This window comes from Rattus norvegicus, chromosome 6 (genome assembly GCF_021556685.1).
Source record: "Rattus norvegicus strain SHRSP/BbbUtx chromosome 6, alternate assembly SHRSP_T2T, whole genome shotgun sequence".
NCBI classification, from domain to species: domain Eukaryota; kingdom Metazoa; phylum Chordata; class Mammalia; order Rodentia; family Muridae; genus Rattus; species Rattus norvegicus.
The window spans coordinates 48,169,631-48,182,728 of NC_141539.1; the positions used below are offsets into that span (position 1 = coordinate 48,169,631).

At 47.8% G+C, this 13,098-nt stretch overlaps 1 long non-coding RNA gene across 2 annotated transcripts in view; it reads left to right on the plus strand.

The window, feature by feature from the left end:
• LOC103692605 (uncharacterized) overlaps positions 1–11,821 on the plus strand; it is a 29,898-nt gene extending 18,077 nt beyond the window's left edge. Inside the window, exons 1-2 of one of the 2 annotated variants that reach the window (XR_015622295.1) lie at positions 3,903–4,092; positions 9,743–11,821. This is a non-coding gene — a long non-coding RNA (uncharacterized LOC103692605). Of the gene's footprint in view, positions 1–3,902; positions 4,093–9,742 lie in introns of those variants that run through there. The other variant, XR_015622296.1, reaches the window with a different exon arrangement.
• Positions 11,822–13,098: the final 1,277 nt, after the last annotated feature.

The following is a 13,098-nucleotide window of genomic DNA, read 5'->3' on the forward strand; positions in this document are numbered from 1 at the left end:
ATGGAGAATTGTGGACCACTGGGAGATGGAGGCTCTTCAGAGATCTGTTTATCATATCAGAAAAATATAAATGAGATCCTTGCCTTACAGCTTACACGTGGTCAATTTAGATCAGTGGTTTTCAACCTCTGGGTAGTGACCATTGGAAAACACATTTCCTATGGTCTTAGGAATCCCTGGCCATAAATTTATTTTCATTGATGCTTCAAAACTGCCTGCAATTTTGCTACTGAGTGGTATCTTGGTTCCTTAGAACAATATGTATTTTCTAAAGGTTCAGATCCACAGGTTGAGAACTGCTGATTTAGATAAAGAAATAGAGAAAGGAAAAACACAGGAGAATGTCTTCCAACGTTGGACAAGTGACATGAGCTAAGTGAGTGAGTGTGTGTGTGTGTGTGTGTGTGTGTGTGTGTGTGTGTGTGTGAATGAATGATATATCAAGCTATTGAACTTGGTACTTCAATGGCAACACCTGGGTAATAAACATAAACACAGTTATATACTGGGGGATATTTGTAACAAATACAAAAAGGGAAGGACAAGTGCTAAGAATGTCAGTTAAGCCCAACACTAGACATTCAGTTCGTGATACAGTTCCCTGGGAACACACATAAAGTACAGGGCCTGGGTAGATATTTAATACTCATAGGAGCATTAGCATGGGGAACAACCCAGAAGAATGAGTAGGCAAAATGGGGCATTACCATACAATGGCTATTAGTCAGCCTTCTGGCAGAAGGGTATTCTGAACCATGCTTCAACATGGGTGAACCTTGAAGACACTGCTCCATGAAGACACACAGTCACAAGAAGAAATATTGCATGAATCTACTTCTAGTTCAGTTCATGGAGAGGAAAACCTGAAAGACCAGTCAAGACAGGAGAACATGTTCACCCTAGGGAGACAGATGCACAGCAAATCAACACGGAGATCGTATCTTACACCTCTCAGATTGCAAAAGCCCAGGTCTCCCGATGCCTGGAGATGGGGTGTGAAGGAACGAGAGATGGCACATGTCATGCATGATATGTGAAGAAGCAACTCCATGCAGACTTTTTGCAGGACAATTAGGCAATATGTGGAAGACGTGGAGAAAGGCACACCTCCGTGTCAGCCTCCCCTTGCAGGGACAATTCTAGAGAATGTCTCACACCTGTGGGTAGAATTATGCACGAAGCGTTGCTGTATCGGTGTTCCCAATGAGGGACATTTGAAACCATCCTAAATACCAGTGCTAGAATGAAGGATAAACAACTGGTCATTAAGTAGTAGAATTCTATGCAGCCGTTAAAAATGTCCTATACACGACACGGTCTGCTCATATGTGAACAGATCTTTCAAATGCAATATTTGGTAAAGAAAGCTGGCTTTTTACCAGGCAGGGTGTGGGAGGAATGGACAGCCAGTGTTTAGTGGATAGAGAGTTTCAGATTAGGAAGATAAAAGATTTGGTTTGGAGATAGATGTTGTCTTAGGGCTTCCATTGCTGTGAAGAAGCCATGACCATAAGAACTCTGACAGAGGAAAACATTGTATTCAGGCTGGCTTACCATTAGAGGTTCAGTTTCTATATCATCAGGACAGGAAACATGGTAGCATGCCCAAAGCAATGGAGTAGATCATAAAGACAGGAAAGTTCATTTACTTGGCAAGTCACCCAAGCAAGGTGACTGAAGTTGAAGAGACTTTGGCGAACCTGTGACGGAGTGGTTTATTTAGACTCACTCTCCTGTCTAGACTTAAAGAAGGTCATGGCAAGAAGTGTTTCTTATTCAATCTACTTTCAGGTGCCAAATAGCCATGACATTATACACCATGGGTCATACATCAATATTCTCTGAGCTTAACTTACAGTTAAGTAGTAACTTCAACTCTGACATCTTCTGTAGGACGCACAGCACTGATAACCCTAACATCTTCCGTAAGATGTCACACAGTAGTCATGGTCCTGGCTTTCTCTGTAGGGTGGCACACAGCAGTCAATGCCCCAATATCTTCTTCCATATTCATCTCAAATAAAAGACACAATTAGCTTTCCAGGGTGATCCAATCTGCCCGGGGCCTTTTCTAGTTGATACCAGTTGACCTGACCTGGTCCTAAGACCACCCATGGACCAGCTCTTCTGGTATAGGAGATGAGATGAATGAGCCATGAGTTTAGTTCTAGTATAGACCAGTTAGTGGGTGACTGACAAGGGCAAGGATCATTCCTCCATAGAAAATGAAAGGCTCTGCACATCATAAGAAACCTGAGAAGAGCTAGTGCCATGCATGGATCCAGTGTTCTAAGTAACTGGTGATATAAATGTCCCTGGTGATACCCATGACCCAGATGGTACCTTGAGTTATGGAGGGGACCAGCATTCTGTCCTGCTGTTGGTGCATGTTGGTGATGCAACTAGAGTGCATCCAGCTTGACTGAGTTTACTCTTCAGCCCAGCTCTGGGGATGGTGGTTAGTTAGGGCTACTCCAAGAAAGCATTACTTTTTCCTCTGTGCCCTTACCTGGGCTTTAGGTTTCTTTCCAGGGCCCACACCCAATTCCGGGGTATTTAGGTAGATGGTATAACATATTGTACTGCAGCTTTGCCTACCCTTTCTCTCCTTAAAATTCTTAGCAAGCATCCTTGGGAAGGCAGCACTCACCACACTGCAGTAAGGAAGGCAGGGTAAATCCCTGCCAGCTAGGGACAATGCTCTCACCAGCTGACTTCTGCAGTTTCCTCTCTCTGCCTACAAAGGAACTGCCAGTTAGAGACTGACAGTGGTTGGAAAGAGCTTAGCCACCATCTGGTGGGGGCTTAGTGCTTCTCCAAGTGCCTAGCACTACACCTGGTCCCCTTGGGCAGTACCCAGTAAAGAGAAAGACATAAAGACATTGGCCCTGCCCACTACCATCCACTTAGGGAGACCAGAATAACCCACATGCAACCGTGGGGAACAGACAAGACAGGCTTATAATTAAATGCTAATTTGAAGGTCTAGAAGTGATGTTGGGATCCAAAGCAGAAGGAATGGGAGAAGGCTGGTAGAGGCGACAAAGGCTCTGTGGAGAAGGTGGGACCCAATGAAGTTTTGAAAGATTGGCAGGTTGGAGCATGGTAGGGGCATTTTGGGCTAGGGCAACAACAGTCCTTCATTGCCTTCCTCTTGTCTAAGAGCATGACTGTGGTGCTATTTGTGTTAGGGTCTGTGATGTCAGGGCAGTTAAACTCCTTGGCTGTCAAAAGGGACTAAATATTTACCGCGGTTCCAAAACTGGTAACAGCAGCTTCCAGAAATCTTCTTTGGATAGCAATTAGTCTGGAAGGTCTGGTTCTTTTCTTCTTTTTCTTTTTTTCATGCATATGTGTGCTTGTGCAGGTGTGTGTGTATGTGTGTGTGTGTGTGTGTGAGAGAGAGAGAGAGAGAGACAGAGAGACAGAGAGACAGAGAGAGAGAGAGAGAGAGAGAGAGACAGACAGACAGACAGACAGACAGACAAAGATGTTCCATTTAGGACCAAGCACCCACCAACACTTTGACTACTTTTGAAGAGTGTATTTAATGGAAGAGGTTCTGCACATCAACAATTCAGTGGCTCATTGGCCTCCAGCTGAGGACAGGACTACGGAGGGGAAGGAATGAAAGCTCACTGTTGAGAAACCATCATGGGTAGGCTTGGAGTCCTCTCAAGAGAGGGGTGGATGCTGCCTGCATGGCAAGAAGCCTCTGCAGGTAGCAAGTCTAGGTTGCTGGACTCAGGGCTTTTTTACTGAACTTCAAGGAGAGGAGTCAGAGAGGGTGAGAGGCAAGGGGAGGTTCTTGTTGCTACAGAAATCAACAGCCAGGGAATGGTCATGGAACAGCGTGGGGTGGGAAATGAGGTCACAGTAGTTGCTATGACCAAATGTACTATGTCCCATGGGCAAAGCCCAAGCCAGTGTCAATTTTTGAAAGAGTTCTCAGTGGTCCCACTGAAGGAAGGAAAGTCACAAATGGGTTTTTTTTCCCTCCCTCAAATGTATCCTGTTCCTGCAGCATCTTGTATCCTTTGATGATGTAACAATGACAGCTGCTGGTGTCCAACTTCCCTGACAAAATTAAAGGTAGGTGGACTGGTTGGTTTATGTCTATTTGACACTAGTGAGAGTCATCTGAAAGGAGGGAACCTCAATTGAGAAAAATCCTTTTGTAAGATCCAGGTGTAAGACATTTTCTTAATTACTGATGGATGGTGGGTCCTGCCATCCCTGGGCTGGTGGTCCTGGGTTCTATAAGAAGTCAGGCTGAGCAAGCCATGGGGAGCAGGCCAGTAAGCAGTACCCCTCTGTGGCTTCTGTGTCAGCTCCTGACTCCCAGGTTCCTTCCTGTCCTGTTTGAGTTCCTGTCCTGACTTCCTTCTGTGATGAACTGCAACTTGGAAGTGTAAAGGGGTCTAAATAAACCCTCTTTTCCCCAACTTGCTTTCTGGCTATGGTGTTTCATTGCTGCAATAGAAACCCAAACTAAGACAATACAAGTTTTAAGACTTTTTTTAAGACATTGCCCCTTATTTTCAGGTGCTGCAGGAGATCACTGGTAAATTTGGTGTGCTGGGTGCCTGTGAGCCTGCAGGTATCTGTACCCAGGAGGAGATCCTGACAGAGAAGAGGCACATGGGCCACGTGGAGAGCCAGACAAAAGTCTGGGACTCGCTGTGGCTTAGGAGAAGTCCATTTGTAGGAATGGTCTAGCCAATTGCCCTTGCCTCAAAGCGCTGTCTGGTTCTGTCGGTGTGTTTTGCAACTGGGGCTCAGGGGTGAGGTGGGTGGGATTTCATAACAAACATCTCATGCCTGGAGGTGTAGGTTTGAATTCTGACATTATTTCAGTTAGTGGTCCGTTACGACAGCATACAGAGGCCACGCTGAGGAGCTGGTGTGGGTGTGAGGCTGGCTCTGCCCTTGGCATCTGTAAGCACAGGAGTCCCAGAGACTTGTGTCCTGTCTCCACGCCACAGAGCCTGTTGTAATGGTTTGAGTAATAAGCCTCATTTTAGTATGAAATTCGGCAGGCACACGAAAAGAACCTGTGAGACCTGAGATGCAGGCAGGCAAATAAATGGCTAGTTAGCCTGCAATGTGACCCCATTAGAGTAGCTGCCCTTCCCACCTGGAGGAACAAAGGCAAAGGCGGAGAATGGAGAATGTTTGCCCTGTGGGTCTCCAAACCGCTCGCACAGCACATTTAAAATGCATTCATCCCCCAAGTTAGAAATTAAGATTTTCAAGTGAATCCCCAAAAAATCAATGTGACAAATACCGTAACGGAGGGGCAGGACCCCGGAGAGTTCAAGGAAGCATCACAGACCTCGGCAGCAAACCAGCAAACGCAAGGTACTTTCCCTGCCTTGGACCACAGTGCTTAACTTTTATGCTGATTACACAATTACTATTCAATGTTATTTAACACCTGGAAAGTTGATTTGACCTGTTCAGACGGCCAGACAGTGGGATGGGGTGTGTCAGAAGAGCTCAAAGTCTTAAATGGCTTTCAAGCTGCTGCCTTAGAGGCAACGAGGTAGAGGGAGGTAATAAGGAAGAATAAACAAACAGAAAAACTAACTTAATAAAAACAACCAAGAGAAAGGGCAAGAAACCCAGTGGGCTCCTACATAGAGAGAATACGGCGGGGAATAAAGGATAACTATTTCTAGCGGGAAGAGCCAAGAAGATAAGCACCAGGTAGGCTGCACCTGCCTTTCTTAGGTAACCTCTGAAGAATGCAATCACAGGTTCCTGTTTATCCACACCCCCAGCTCTGCACTCCCTTCTGTGGAGCCTCTCCACCCAGCTTCACAACCTTTATTTTACTTTCTGGCAACACACAGAGGCTGCTCACACCTGAGCTATGCGTGCACATGGGGCGCTTCTCTGTCACTTGCTATTTGGAGATTCATTCCTAGAACCCTGCTTATGTCTCCACGCACTCTCTTGCTTTCTAAAAGGACTGAACTGAAGCCGGGAGCCCAGATTGACAAATGCCTTGTGTTCTCTGTTATGCCGATTCTGAATCCTCCCTTTCCATTGTTAAATGTGTGTGTGTGTGTGTGTGTGTGTGTGTGTGTGTGTGTGTGTGTCTAAGGTGGGAGTAAGTGTGGATAAAGGGCAGGAAACTAAAAGGGATCCTTGAGATGAAAAACGGGGGGGGGGTAGGAATGACAATAGAACACATTACACATTAACTGTAAGGGAGGCAAAAGGGCAGGGGGGTGGCACTGGAGCAAGGGGCAGGGAAATGGGAGGGAGGGGTATGAGAATCAATTACAAAAAAAAACACGTCTGCAAATACTATCAGAGAACCAATTACTTGCAAGCTAGGCAGATAAATAAACAAACAAATAAATAAATAAATAAATAAACTCTAAAAATAAAACTGCAAACTTCCTTGTATACCTATATCACAGGTATATTCCTGTGTGCTCTTAGTTGTCTTCAGAATGTTTGCTTGCATAAGATTGCGCCGCCTTGGGCTTAGCCTCTCCCTGCTTCCACCCCCACCTCCACCTCCACCCCACCTCCAGCCCCACCCCACCCCCACCAGTCCCCACCTCCGCATCCGGCAGGCAGGCAGGCAGCAGGCAGTCCTGTCCTGGGTCCCATCGCATACACGGATGGGTGTAGCGGGAGGCGGAGCCAGGCGCTGCTGGCCAGACGAGGGGCCTTTGGGGGAAGGGTGGGGGAGAAGAGGTCGCCCAGCTGCAAGGCAGGTGCTGCTGTCACCGGAGGCGTGGGTGAGCTAGAAGACAGCCTTGCATGCTCCACCAAGGTCCCTTAACCCCATGTCCCTACTCCCTTCCCTCTCTGAGCCCCAGCCACCTGCCTAGGAGCAGTTTCCACGCCTGGAGGGTGAGCCAGGGCTGAGCCTGGACAAGGGCTGTCTGGGTGGACCCTTCCACTCACCCAGGACGCCAGCACCGCGCCAAGAGCTGTTGACTCAGGTGACCTGCTCTAAGAGTCCTGTCAATTCCGAGCCCACATTCTACGCTCTGGACTGATTGGAGGCCCTCCATGCTGAATTGTACAACCACACAGTGGGCCACACTACTGTTGCAGGGCCTGGCAGACACGTTCTGGTCTGGTAACAGGTGTCCTTGACTGGACAACCATCTTCAGTCCTGCCTGATAGTGTCCACAATGCATCTAAGCCCCTAGGATTTTCAAGTCCCTTCATGCCCTCTCTGGTTCTGGCAGACAACTTTCGTAATGCCTTATCTCTAAGCCAGGTCTCTGGAGCCAGCAAGGGAATTGGGCCGGAGTTTGAACTTCCAGGTTAAAGTTTTGATACCTGAGCCTCTATCTGAGGTGCCCGCTCCTCACAACTGCCTTCCTGCAGCAGCATTCTCCCTTCTTTCTGGGCGTCCCGTGGGTGGTGGGTTACCTGTGAAAGGCAGAGTGAAGAGGGCCTGCCACCTGCACAGGCCTCTGAAAGCCTTTGAAGGGCTTCAGGCTGGGCGGGTTGGAGATGCGTAGGCCCTGAGCCCCTGCGAGCACGCCCTTCGGTTTTCATTCTCTTGGTTGTCTTCATCAAGATACATCATTCTTCGACATTTCCTGCTCAGAAATCTTTGAATCGCGGTTCTTTGTCCCGACAGCAGGTGCAGACACCTAGCTCCGAGAAGGCCTGCTCTTAGACGCCCCTGCGTTACTCACTCAGTCTCAAACCACAAAAGATCGTTCGCTCCTCCAGGGAGATCCAGTGATGTGGGATAGAGCGAGTGAAGGCCAGAACACCCCCTGACATCTCCATGTTCACGGGTCAGAGTGCCTGTCTTGTTCAGAAGCCAGGAAGCCAAATTCTAGGTCCTCAGCAGACAGGCACCACAGCCTGCTTGCTGTTCCTTGCTTTGACTTCTAGAACTGAGCGGTGCACCCTCGCTGCCCCTGTTAGGAGCAGTGGCGATTGGGCATTTGAGTACAAGTGAAAATGTTAAACTGTTTGCTGGGGATTGAAGAGTAGGACAGATTTTCCCATCAACCTCATGACTTCTTCCTGAGTGCTGTAAACGGACAAATCTTGAGAGGACTGTCTTACTTTCTGCCTTGGTAACCCGTCCTTGTGCATTTCAAACAGGAGATCATGGCTGGGGATGCACTGTTAGTCTGCTTTGTTATGAATGAGGCACTGGGGTTGGTTCCCTCTCACTGGTAATGGTTTGCAGCAAGACACACCCAGACTTTATTTAGCCGGTAAACCTTTCCTTCTTAGGCACTGGCCTACAGATGCCACAGCTGATACTCACAGGATATTGGGCTCAACAGGTTTCATCCTGATACTTTTATAAGATGATGCTGGACTCTAGGGGCCCCTTCACTGGGGGGGGGGGTGCATAAAAGCCATTAACTCCAGCGGTTTCCATAAAGGAAGTGCCCCGCTTCCTCTGTCACAGCCCCAGCAGCTCTGGATGATGACAGATTACAATCCTTGGGCATCGTAAGAACGAACACCCTGGGTTACTCACTCCATGCGCCTGGCACCGTGCCACATCGAATGGAGGAGAGCCTGAGTCACAAACCTCACGGACTTCAGTGCCATGCGATTTAATTCCTTTTGTGCCTTACTTTCCCTCCTTTGTCTGGTGGGGGTGTGTGTGTGAAAAGAGCCGTATAGACTCAGTATGAGGAAGAAACGAATCTGTAAATCTCTTTAGAATAGAGCCTGGTGCCAGTCAATATGAAAGTGGGGGCTCCTGGCTATTTAATCTTGCGGTTGGGTCATTTGGTTGAGCAATGTTGATCTTAATTGGTGTGTTACTAAAAGTTTTCTTTTTTCTTTCTTTTAACAAGATGGGAAGAGGGGAAAAGAGAGGAAGATCGTGAAAGAGAGGGGGAGAGACAGTGTGAGCCGAGGTAGTGGGAAGCAGAACATTATTAGTCTACATCAAGGGGAAGCCATCGGCTAACATGGGCTCCAGCGTTCCTAACTCCTTGGTGGATCCACACTGGAATGACCAGCTGCTTTCAGAGAGTGTGACATAGTGAGACTGAGGTCCGGATTGGCACTGGCCGGCCATCAAGTCTTACACTGGCGTAAGCTCTATTGAAGGCACGGATTGCGGTCTACAGTACTTCTTCTTCAACGTTACATAAAATGCAGTTTTAGGTTATCCACCCAACGACCACTGGGCACCGAGGAATACTGAAAAATAAGAACGCTATGTGTGTTCATCCGCTCAGTCTGAGCATCCGAAAGTGGCGTGACTGAAAGAGAAGTCTCTGGAATACAGAGCTGAAGCCAGGGCTGCACAAAGGTTTGCTGAATGCTCTAACCAATGTCGGTGCTGGCTGGCAAGTCCGTCTGGGAAGCAGCCAGCAGGAAATGTGTGAGCAGCCTCACACGGCTGCACCTGCCTGCCCTTGGAACGCCTCCTGTAGTTGAAAGCATCTCAGGTCAGGTCCTTTCTGAGATGGTTCTCCTGAACCGAGAGCTCTAAGGAGTGGGCTTGGGACTATGCGTTGACTCCAGGCAGTGACTGGAGAGGGCTGTGCAAAGCCCTGGTCCGGGCAGCATCTGTCTTGAGCTATAACTCATTGCAATTGCGTTACAGGCTAGGCCCAGGTGAGACTGAAGTGGCCTGGGTTGTTTTTCTAGAAATGGAAATGGTACCTGCTGAGTCATCCAAACTCTTACCAGATGGCTTTTGTTAGCAACCATTTGTATTTCCTAGACACGTTTTTTTATAAATGTCAACCGTTCTTAACCCCTTCTTCTCCACAGAACCTGTGTGGCCATCTCAGTCTCCTCGCTGACAGTGTATGGACGTGAGAGGTGACCACCCGAGAAGATCTGTCGGCAGTCTCATGATGCTTCAGGAATATCTGACAGCGATACAAAAGGAGACAGATTTTATGGGAAGTTGCTGTTTATGCCATGACAATTAGACTCGATCCCTTGCAAGCGCTTCCTCCTCCTCCTATCTGCCAGATAGCAGAACAAATGCTGCTTTGCCCTGTGTAGATAAGAACACAGCGGAGAGGGGAGAAGTCCATTTTGCCACAGCTCAATACTGGTAGCAAATACTGACAATCCACTCATGGGCACCATGGTTTTGGTCTTGTTGCTCGTCTGTTTTTTGAAACCGGATCTCACATAAACCGCAGGCTGGTACTTTATAAGTAGCCAAGGATAACCTGGAACTGTTGATCTCTACCCCACCCCAGGTCCTGGGATTACAGGCCTGTCTTACCATGTCCAGACATTTGTGGCCAGTAATCTGTTTGTGATGGGGGATAGCTGTGTATCCCTTACTTGCTATGCCTTCCCCGTGAGACTTGTATTTGTGTCAGGGTCAGTCTGGGGCTGAAGGGTGACATCAGGACATGCCATGATAGAGGAGACGTGTAACCAGCCCATTGAGGGGGTCTTCTTGCCCTTGGTAAGCTCAATGAGATATTTGACCTATTGCATTGTACAGCCACGGCGTTGAGGATGGTGTGGAGAGGTGGAGTGGACAGAAGAGGTAAGAGAGTCTTTGCTTCAGGTCTGGAGAATAGCTAATCCTGAGGTAGGCTGTGTTCTCTGATACCAATAGATTAAACCAAAGTTCTAGAACCCAGAGAATCGGAGAGAGAGAGAGAGAGAGAGAGAGAGAGAGAGAGAGAGAGAGAGAGAGAGAGGAGACACAGAGATACAAAGAAACAGAGAGAGACAGAGACAGAGAGACAGACAGAGAGAGACAGAGAGACAAGAAAGAGAGACAGAGAGAGACAGAGACAGAGATATCTGAGGGTGCCCAGGGCTTCTGTCTCCACATGATATGTTTGGCTGGAGAGAAAAGAAGGGTTCCTACTGAAACCTCCTTGGGGGTTAGGTTATTAGGAGAGCAGCCCTAGTTTTCAGTGTCTATGTCCCAGCAGTGGAATCGGATGCAGAAAATGAGTGCCCACTGTCCGCCTCAACTAAGTAAGTACAGACGGTGACAGTGATACAAGGAAGATGGTCAGTGAGGTGGAAAAAAATTATGGAGCAAAAGAATTGGTCATAAGGACAGGCAATATGGCCCATCAGGTAAAGTACTTGCCATGCAGGGCTGGTGACCAGAGATCTGTCCCTGGAACTCATGTGGAAGTAGAAGGACCCAATTCCATAAAGGTGGCCTCTGACTCCTACGTCGTGAACCTGGCACATGACCCCACGCCCTCACCCAAATTCATACAACAGTAATTTTATAAATGGAAAAGGACTGCGAGTCTTGACTGGTTGACTTGCACACGAGTTTAAGGCAATAAAGGGGATTTGTTATGGGGGTCACGTTTGTCTGTGAAAACGGAAGGCTTTTTCCACCTACATAATGAGGCCAGCGGTGTGACTAGGGAAGTCAGGGTTGGTTCATTTAAATGCCAGATTGGGAGAAAGGAGTCTAATATTATAGAGCAGTGATTCCCAAGCATGACAATAGAATCATCTGGGAGACTTAAAAGCTTCCTGAGGCTCAGACTGTGCCTCAAATATCATTTCCCTCAGGGGAGAGACCAACTCTCAGTGGTTCCGATGAGTCCATAGGGGACTCTGGTGTTCATGGTGTCTCGCCTTGGTTAAAAACATGAGACTTGGATCCTGAGCTGCAAGGAAGAACTGGACCCCCCACCTCCTTGTAGCCAGAACTTGGCTCGGCACTTTAAAAAATGATATTCTTTGAAAATTTAGTCAATAATAATTTTAAAACTCATGCACATTTAAGAAGGGAGTGGGAAATGTGAGTTTGGGGGTGGGGGAGTCACATGGGAAAATGTTTGCTGTGTAAGGCTGAGGGTCTGGGTTTGGTCACCAGCACCCACATTAAAAAATTATAAAGCAGGTCATGATGGCTGTGTGTATATGCTACCATGTATAAGTCTCTCTCCTCTCCTCTCTCTCTCTCTCTCTCTCTCTCTCTCTCTCTCTCTCTCACACACACACACACACACACTCATGCATGCGCGCACACACACAAACATACACACACATTCACACACACACGAACACACACGAGCACACACGAGCACACACATGTGCTCATGCATATGCACACATACAGAGGAGGAGGTACTATGTTACAAAGTGAGATGAATGTGTCTGAGAAACATCTGAGGTGGGTCTCTGACCTCTGTACACATGCATGTGTGTACACACACACACACACACACACACACACACACACACACACGGGCAGGGTGGAGTGAGGGGAGAATGTGCTTCAAGACCAGTTTATTGTTGTTCATTACTAAGGAAACCCAGTGTTTTGTACCCTCCTAGGCTGGATTTCACGCCCTGTTGGAGCTGCTTCTGTGCTTAGGAGGGCAATGAATTCTACAGCACAGCAGAGCAGAGGTGGGTGCACCTCTCACTCCGAAACCCTGTCAGATGCCACAGGTGTGGCAGGCCAAATCTTTTAATACCATTTCCACTCCTGGGAATTAAATTCACTCTCTGTGAACAGGGATTCATAAATCCTAGCCCTGCCTTCAGAACGGCAGTGTGATTTCACCAGGGTGATAAATTGCTCCTATCAAAACAGACATCGAATCTCCCAGGGACATAATGGGCTCCCACGGTACAAAGTGTCACGTCTTAAGTGCCTGTGATCAAGACTGGTGCTGAAGAAACAAGACTTGGGAAATCAACGATAGTATTTTTTTTTTCCTTTGAGCCTCTCTTAAGCTGAGAGAGGTAGAGAAGAGAGGATGGAAAGGATGTGATTGAATGAGGAAAAAAAATCTATCATAAAAATGTTCTCCAGAGCCCATCAGTGTGGGTTGTAGGGTGAGGCTGGGGTTTGGTTGAAGAAGTGTGGGGTTAGCTTTTACAGTCTCCCTGGCTACATGTGAGATGTGGGTGGGTGAGGAAGTGTGCTGTCAGGGAAGGTGATTTATGGAGGCCTAGAGGTGCTCCATGAAGGAGAAACTTGCCTGTTTACCAGCCCAGATTGCCTGCTGTTCCCCTAGAGCTGAGGGGCAGAGGCCCCTGTGACAGAAATGCAACTGTCACCTGGGAAGGGAAACCCATTAAGCCATCAACAGCTTTCAGCCTTTTATCTTAAACCACGGACCCCACATTCCTGGCCCCTTGCACTGACCTACAAGTCAACAGAAGCA